We start from the raw sequence: 7,884 nt of genomic DNA on the forward strand, positions 1-7,884 counted from the left end.
TTCTCCACATTCAACACTTCAACACTTGAATCCTGGTGTGTGTCAGTAGATTATCTGATTGTGAAAATATTTCTCCTCATGTTTCCCAAGTTTAGCTGACCTGTTTTCCGACATTCAACATGATCATAAGGCTCCACTATGACAGAGAATGTGCCTTTTCAAGTCATCCGATTTAGAAAATGTTTTCCTGTACTCACTACATTTATGAGACTGCTTTGTTGAACGACTTTCAAGATAAATAAAATATCTTTCTTGAGATCTCCTGTTTCCAGCAAACCCCTTTAACAGATTTCAGTGGTTTCAGTGACAGAAAGAATTCTGTGGATTGCTTTAAACTTCCATCATTAATCTGCTGATGCTAGGGCGTTAACTGAAAACATAAGAAGCACTCTTATAACATCAAGGGTAGGGACCATACACAATATGATGGTATGACACCAGCATGATAATATAACATACCTGATACCGTAAAAAATGTCTTCCCATACACAACACACCAATGGTGGAATGTATAATTATCCTCTCTATAGCCTCACAATGAATTGTATTCAGCTGATTAATATCCATACTTTTACTGTTGTTACATTTTTAGGGCTATGGCAAGTTCATCATCCTCGCAAAACAAGAAGCAAATAGATATCTTGTAAAACTCTGTACAGGTGATCTACATCATTGTGTAACATTGGTTAAAAGCAATGAATATATTCCATTAATATTTCATTTAGCCCCAATTTGGTCATAAGCACATCCTTAGCTAAAAAACACTGCATTGAAAACTTTCAAAAAAATACGCGAAAAGAATCAGATCTATCTTTGATAGATTTAACTGCATTCTGCATATTCAAAATAAATGCCTTTCGATATAAATATCATTTAGATGACAGATGCCATAAGGAGTGAAACACCCTATCATTAAACACCTGGAGAGCCTTTACATGGGGAGACAAGTTTTACACATATGTTTTCCAACATGTATCGTTGTCTTTGTAGCCAAATATCGGGTAATATAAATATATTAACAGGTAGGGAAAACTAATACATACAAGTAGTAGATTATGGATAGGTTTAGAGCCTCCCAGCCACCCGCTAGACTTTCTGGTCACGTGATCTAAGACGTACTACCGGGAATCTGGAAGACTTCCTATCACCTTGACCTATTTCGGGGAGGGTGGGGGAATTCCTTCATAACTCATTATAATGCGATTTATACATGGCGTAAAAGACGCAACCCCTACATTAAGCCTAAACAAAGTGTAGTAAATGAATTTCCTACAGGGACCATCGAATGTCCCTGGAAGGTGCAGTGGTCAAAACAAAATGCACCTGTTCATCTTGTTTTCGTGTCTACAGTCACTGTGGTGGTTTTTCACCTTCATAGAATGTGTTTAAAAGATATAGGTTTGACAAATATCTACTGTGGTGTTGTTTATAAATGAAACTGTAAATTCATATTTTCCGAAAACCAATTTAATCTATTTTTCACCCTCCCACGAGTTATTCCTCATTTGCTTTCTGTCTACATGTGCTAAATCTGTTGGTGGTAGTTTATTAAAATATTAGATCGCTAATGCTATCTTAAATTGGACCCTTCATTAAGCGAAAACAAAACATAGTAAATAAGGAAATTGTACTACGTAAATCGTATTCAGAACCACAACTCAGAGGAACTTCCAAGAAGGAAAAGCATCTGGTTTTCCCCACAAATCATTACCATCCGTTACTGTTGGTGGCCACATTGAATTACATTTTAGAACAGCAGCCCATATCTACCAGTAATTATTCAATCAAAAGGAAATGGCATCTCTCTTGTATCCGAGAAGATGTCCTCTATCATACAAAAGTACGATGGAATATTTCCCAATAATACTATGTTGTCAATTGCTCCTAGGAGTCGGGCGATGGTGTCACCATGCACAGATTTCCACAGGACCCCGCAGGTCGTGCTAAATGGGTTATGTTTGTGAGTGCGAAGCGAGCGTTGTGGAAGCCTGAAACGATATCTTACTTGTGTTCAGATCGCTTCACGGAAGTTAAAGAATCAAAAGTACTAACTAGTTGTAGTAAAATATGTATACTATATAATTGATGACCATAAAGATTTTCCATGACACAACTTGTAACATAACGGTTTCTTCCTCGGAAGTGAGGTTGTGGTCGAAGCTACAATAATATTGTAAGTAGTATTATGTTGACACCCACCTCGCTGCCACGAGAGAAATTGTTATAAGCTATGTCATGCAAAATCCTATTGGCCATCAATCAAATACATATTTTACTACCAGTAGAAAGTAGTTTTGATTTTGTAACTCGGTGAAAACAAACCTAAATAGCATTTATCCTCAGACTAGCGTATGTTCGCGGCGCCCTCGCCATGTTTGAAAATCGTAAAGTGACGGGCTAAAGTCTGTTAGAATTAATGAGATTATGGTTTGTTTTCATCAAGTTAGAAAATCAAAACAACTTTCTACTCGTAGTTAAAAATGTATTTGAATCATAATCAAAAGGATTTTGCATGACACAACTTATAACATAACGATTTCTTCCACGGAAGCGAGGTGGGGGTCGAAGTGACAATACTGCGCGATAAATTTCTTGCTACATTCACATGATTAACGTCCACTCACCAGTATGTAGATACTAGTCAATGTGTGTCTTTATATTTGGCCTTTTATCCTAATTAGTTTATTATCATACTTGTATGCATTTTGAAACTAAATAAAATGCAGCCGATCTGCTGATGCTTATAGTGAATTTATAACAGAACTGTAATATCTAGACATTTTATAGTTTTCCAATGTGAATCGTAATTCGCACACACACCCTAGTGTATGTTGTCTGTCTCATTAAACTTCAAGGCGAAAACAATGATTCTGTTGAATGCTACGACAAATGAATAAAAACGAAATGCAAATATTAAAATTAAAACAGATTAAAGTTATAGGAACAATGTCAGGCTATTTATTACCTTGTTCGAGGAATGTATCCATCAATATCCACAAAAACTAGTGATATGACATTCATCTGCAGCTGTTCCAAGTGATGTGTCTTTTAACAGTTTACTATACGAAAAAGTGATAAATCTTTTCAGGTATTTCACATTGGTGTATCGTTTCATTGGTGACCCAAGATAGCACACCTGGCAACTGATTGCATAATTAAAAACTTTAAAAACAGTAATTTAGTTAGCCAATAATGGGCAATCAATCAATGTATTGCCGGTTAATCCTTTGTTAGAAGGACGTTGTTTTTACGCAGACACCGACACGACAGAGTGTTTTCAGTATAGATTAGTAAATGTACATACATAAACACTACCTTTTGACAAATCCGCTGTGTAAAATATAAGTAATTAATCAATCAACGTGTTATCGATTAATCCTTAGATCGATGTTTATAATGTTGAATATTTACTCCAGACACAAGAAATGCCAAATGGGAACCTTTATTGGGTAATCTAAGTGTGTTACCACTAATTATACCTGTTATAAATTCATTAACTGACCATCAAGTGAATGATGACAAATAACATGTGTAGGTTTATACCGTGACCTATAAACGGGTTACAACAAGGGATTATTAATTGCTGTATTGCATGTGAAAACTTATGGGTCGACACTGTTTTGAGAATACAAACAGATTTTTACATAACATGATTAAATATCGAGGTAAAAAAACACAGAAATAGGATCAATTTGGATCAGTCATTATACAAATAAGGCCAAACGACACCAATCGATTTTGACAGAATCGTCTATGAAAACAAGTTGTAACTCGGAAACTAGGCAAAGCAGGAGACAAAATTAAATGACAGTAGATTGTGAGAACATATAGCTTTCATTTTCCACAACAGTTGTCACGATTTCAGGTTTATACAAACCTGTAAACAAGATAATTTATCCCCTGAAATGTAGATGAATTCTGCATCGGCCCTCATAGCTATTCCTCATATGACGTCACAGAGACGCCCCACTCTGATTGGTTGAAATTTCGTTCGCGGGTGAGAATTGTGCACTGTTGTCAAAAAGGTCGATTTAAGTTAATTAAAGACCGAAGTGAGTAGTTTTAATGACGGGGTTTCATTTATAGCGATGCCAGTTAGTGATTTATGTATTTGTACCCCTAGAGTATATGTGATCTTTAGTCACGACGTTAAACACCATTTCACCGCATCTCACCTATTTCTATAGCACTTATGATGTTCAAATAAGTTTACAATATATCTTTCAATCTACGAATTTTTGAATTTAAAACTCTTACCTTCACACAAAGAATATGTCTATCCAATATGACAAAACCAAACTCATAAATCACGTTGGAAGGGGCAAGTTGTTGGAGAGATGGAGAGTGGGGCGAGGACATTGAGCGTGCTACACAGGTAATGTATATTCAAACCCATACAACAGCCAGGGACACGCTCGTATTGACACAAATGTTCCCTTTCTGTTTACGCTCCTCCATGACCCACATCTGCGACATGGTGCGAGTGTCTCAAAAGCTCCTTTCTTCGTAAACACACGACACGTCGTTGCCAGGGGGCGCTTTGCCTTGGAGTAGGGGTTGCCTCCCATGTGCTTAGACTGACAACTAGTTTCTCAAATGAACATATTTTACAGAAACAAAACAGTTCATAATAATAAAAGGAGCCCGGAGACTTCCTTCATTTTCAGAATTGTCGTGTGCCGGGAGTAGCTGTGAAAGCCAGTCACCGAGAACCTGGAGAGGGTAGAGTTACCTAAACTGTCGCTGTATCCTTTATTCATACAGTGGCTTGAGGTATCTCACTAGTCTGTCTCACGGTCGCTGAACCACATTATTTTCCCTACTACCTAGCCTTCCCTGCAATGCTAAAGCTCTAAATGAAGCAAGTCTATATTTCCCTAGGTCCTGAATCTCCCAACTCCCTAGGACTCCTTTTCAATCTAAATGGGTGTATTTAATTTGTTGCTATCAAAATGATATATTCAGGGACTAAGTGTTAGTCTAGTATCTCACAGCTGTCTGCAGGAATCTCGCGCCGACTTCTTGCGTGAAATGAAATAGCTTTGCAATTTTCTTCCCTTCGACAAACATACATCGTGTGTTGTCAGTATTATTGGTTAAATATCTCGATATATCAACAAAGCGTAAACTATATTATTTGTTTTAAGTAGATAAGACTTATATGATCACATAATATGTTTTCTGACAACATTCACATCGATTCTAATTAATCCAGAATGCACGGTTTCTAGGCATATTAGATATATAGAGTCTAGGTGCTATTTATACAGGTGCTATTAACAATAAAGATCATACTAGTGGTTTCCAATCTAACAGGAACAAATGCCTAAATAATTAAAGAATGTAATTATTACTTATTCCTTTTGAACACATTACATTTATATACCTTTTTTTCACAAATGCTCCCTGGTCACGGAAATGACTCTATGTATTGTGTGGTAATGTGAAGCAACCTACTCTATGTTACTGAAATTTTGATTATAAACTCTGTCAAAAAAGAAACGCAACCCCTGTATTTTAGAGATTTTGATCTGAAGTTTTAGGACGACACGGCATTTTTATTATTTAAGACAGAAGTCTGAAATTTGGCAGAATAATAACCCAGATGGGCATGTTTAAAATTGTCATTTCAAAAGTCATCTCACAGACACCAGTTTGTCACCAGGGGGGGCGTCTGTCTCAGTATCTCGTATGAGCACCACGCGCTGCAATCACTGCACGGCATCTCCTTGGACAAGAACGGATAAGACGCCGGATTCTTTCCTGGGGAATGGCTCTCCACTCCTCCTGCAGTGCAACGGCGAGCTGTTGCAGCGTCTGTGGCGGCGGCTGACGTTGACGTACGCGTCGATCCAGAGTATCCCACAGGTGTTCAATAGGGTTGAGGTCTGGTGATTTAGAGGGTCATGGCAAGACATTGACGTTGGAATTCTGCAGAAAGTTCATTGTTGCACGTGCAGTATGAGGCCGGGCGTTGTCCCGTTGAAAATCTGTGTCTGTTGGTCAATAATCGGGAGAAGGTGAAGCTCTAACACGTGGTTGATGTAACGTTGGGCTGTCAGGTTCCCTGGAACGATCACCAAGTCAGATTTCTGGTTGTATGAGATGGTTCCCCAAACCATGACGCTTTCTCCGCCAAATCTGTCCACCTGTCGGACGCAGATGGGCGCTAAACGTTTATGACGTCTCCTATACAGACGCTGTCTTCCGTCGTGACGTTGCAAAAGAAAACGTGATTCATCAGAAAACCAGATTCGCCTCCAGTTTTGTAAAGTCCGTATCCTTACGTTGTTGCACCACCTGAGTCGTCGGCGTCGATGTAGGGGCGTAGTACAGGTCCAACAACTGGTCTACAGGCACGTAAACCCGCTTCTTTCAGACGGTTCCTAATCGTTTGAGCTGACACTCTCCTCAAACCTGGTATTTGTGTGGCAGTCACGGTTGGTAGGGCATGCCGATTACGCAGGTGATGGACCCGGATGTACCGATCTTGAAGGGGGGTCGTGATTCTTGGCCTTCCACTTCTCGGGCGATCGTTGGTCAAATTGAAGTTGTTGTAGCGGCTCCAAAGTCGGGATATCGTTGTTTTGTGAACATTTAGGTGCCGTGCAACAGTTCCAAAACTTTCTCCGGCTTGAACACGACCAATGGCGATATTTCGGTCGGCAGCACTCAATCGTGGCATTTTAACACAGCTTTTCGGCGACAAATGAATGAATATCATACGGAAGCACATGGGCTTTTATACACCCCTACATTAACTGCCATTTTCATGATTTGCATGTGTTTTTTTTGTGCGAAGTCACCATGAGGGTCATTTCATGCGTTGTGACGGAATAAGCAATAAAATACACTTATGCGTACAAATGCAGTTGTTTGGATGGTAATCTTCATTAATTACGTGTATCATTTCAATACATTCGAATAAAATTTAGTTTGGAAGCAATAACTTCATTCAAACGAATTTTTCATATCTGAGGACAGGGGTTGCGTTTCTTTTTTGACAGAGTTTACTTTGTTGTCTAAAAGAAAGGTGGTTACAGTGAGTGAGTGAGTGAGTTTGGTTATACGCCTCTTTTAGCAATATTCCAGAAATATCACGGCAGTGGACACCAGACATGGGCTTCACATATTGTACCCATGTGGGGAATCGAACCCGGGTCTTTGGTGTGACGAACGAACGTTTTAACCACAAGGCTATCCCACCGCCCCTTATATATTATAGACTGTACATAGTATCAACGCCCACTTGGTGATGTGTTAGAGTATGTTTCATCGTAAGTCAACTATTGCATGTCGTTGTGTACATTGGGACGTGTATAATGATTAAAGCAGTATGCATCCTGTGTAACGAATCTCCATGTGGTGTTTACCTAATATTCTTCTCATATAGGTAACTGATTGTGAACATGCTCTAATAATCAATTGTAAACATTTCCATATTCACTGATTATGTATGTTCATGTTGGTGAATGTCTAATAAACTCGTGTGTGTGTGTGTGTGTGTGAGAGAGAGAGAGAGAGAGAGAGAGAGAGAGAGAGAGAGAGAGAGAGAGAGAGAGAGAGAGAGAGAGAGAGAGAGAGAGAGAGAGAGAGAGAGTGGTATCTCTTGTCGAGCGAGCTGATATCTCAATACACTCGCGTCTTACTACACCCATACTCTACCAAGAACATCCTCCGCCACTAGTTCCGTGTCATGTGTATGCTAAGGCAAAAGGGATATTCCAACAAAATCAAGTACTACAGACATCGTTTATGTTTTTATGGTTGTGCAGTGAACCTTCAATCTTAATTTCATCTGTATATTTTTTCATTATTTCACAGTCCTGTTCAATTCACCTAGTTCTAATTTTGGCCATATCAAAGTACAAGTATCAGAATGAT

Source organism: Haliotis rubra, unplaced genomic scaffold, assembly GCF_003918875.1.
Source record: "Haliotis rubra isolate DU_JTF1 unplaced genomic scaffold, ASM391887v1 Scf344, whole genome shotgun sequence".
NCBI classification, from domain to species: Eukaryota; Metazoa; Mollusca; class Gastropoda; order Lepetellida; family Haliotidae; genus Haliotis; species Haliotis rubra.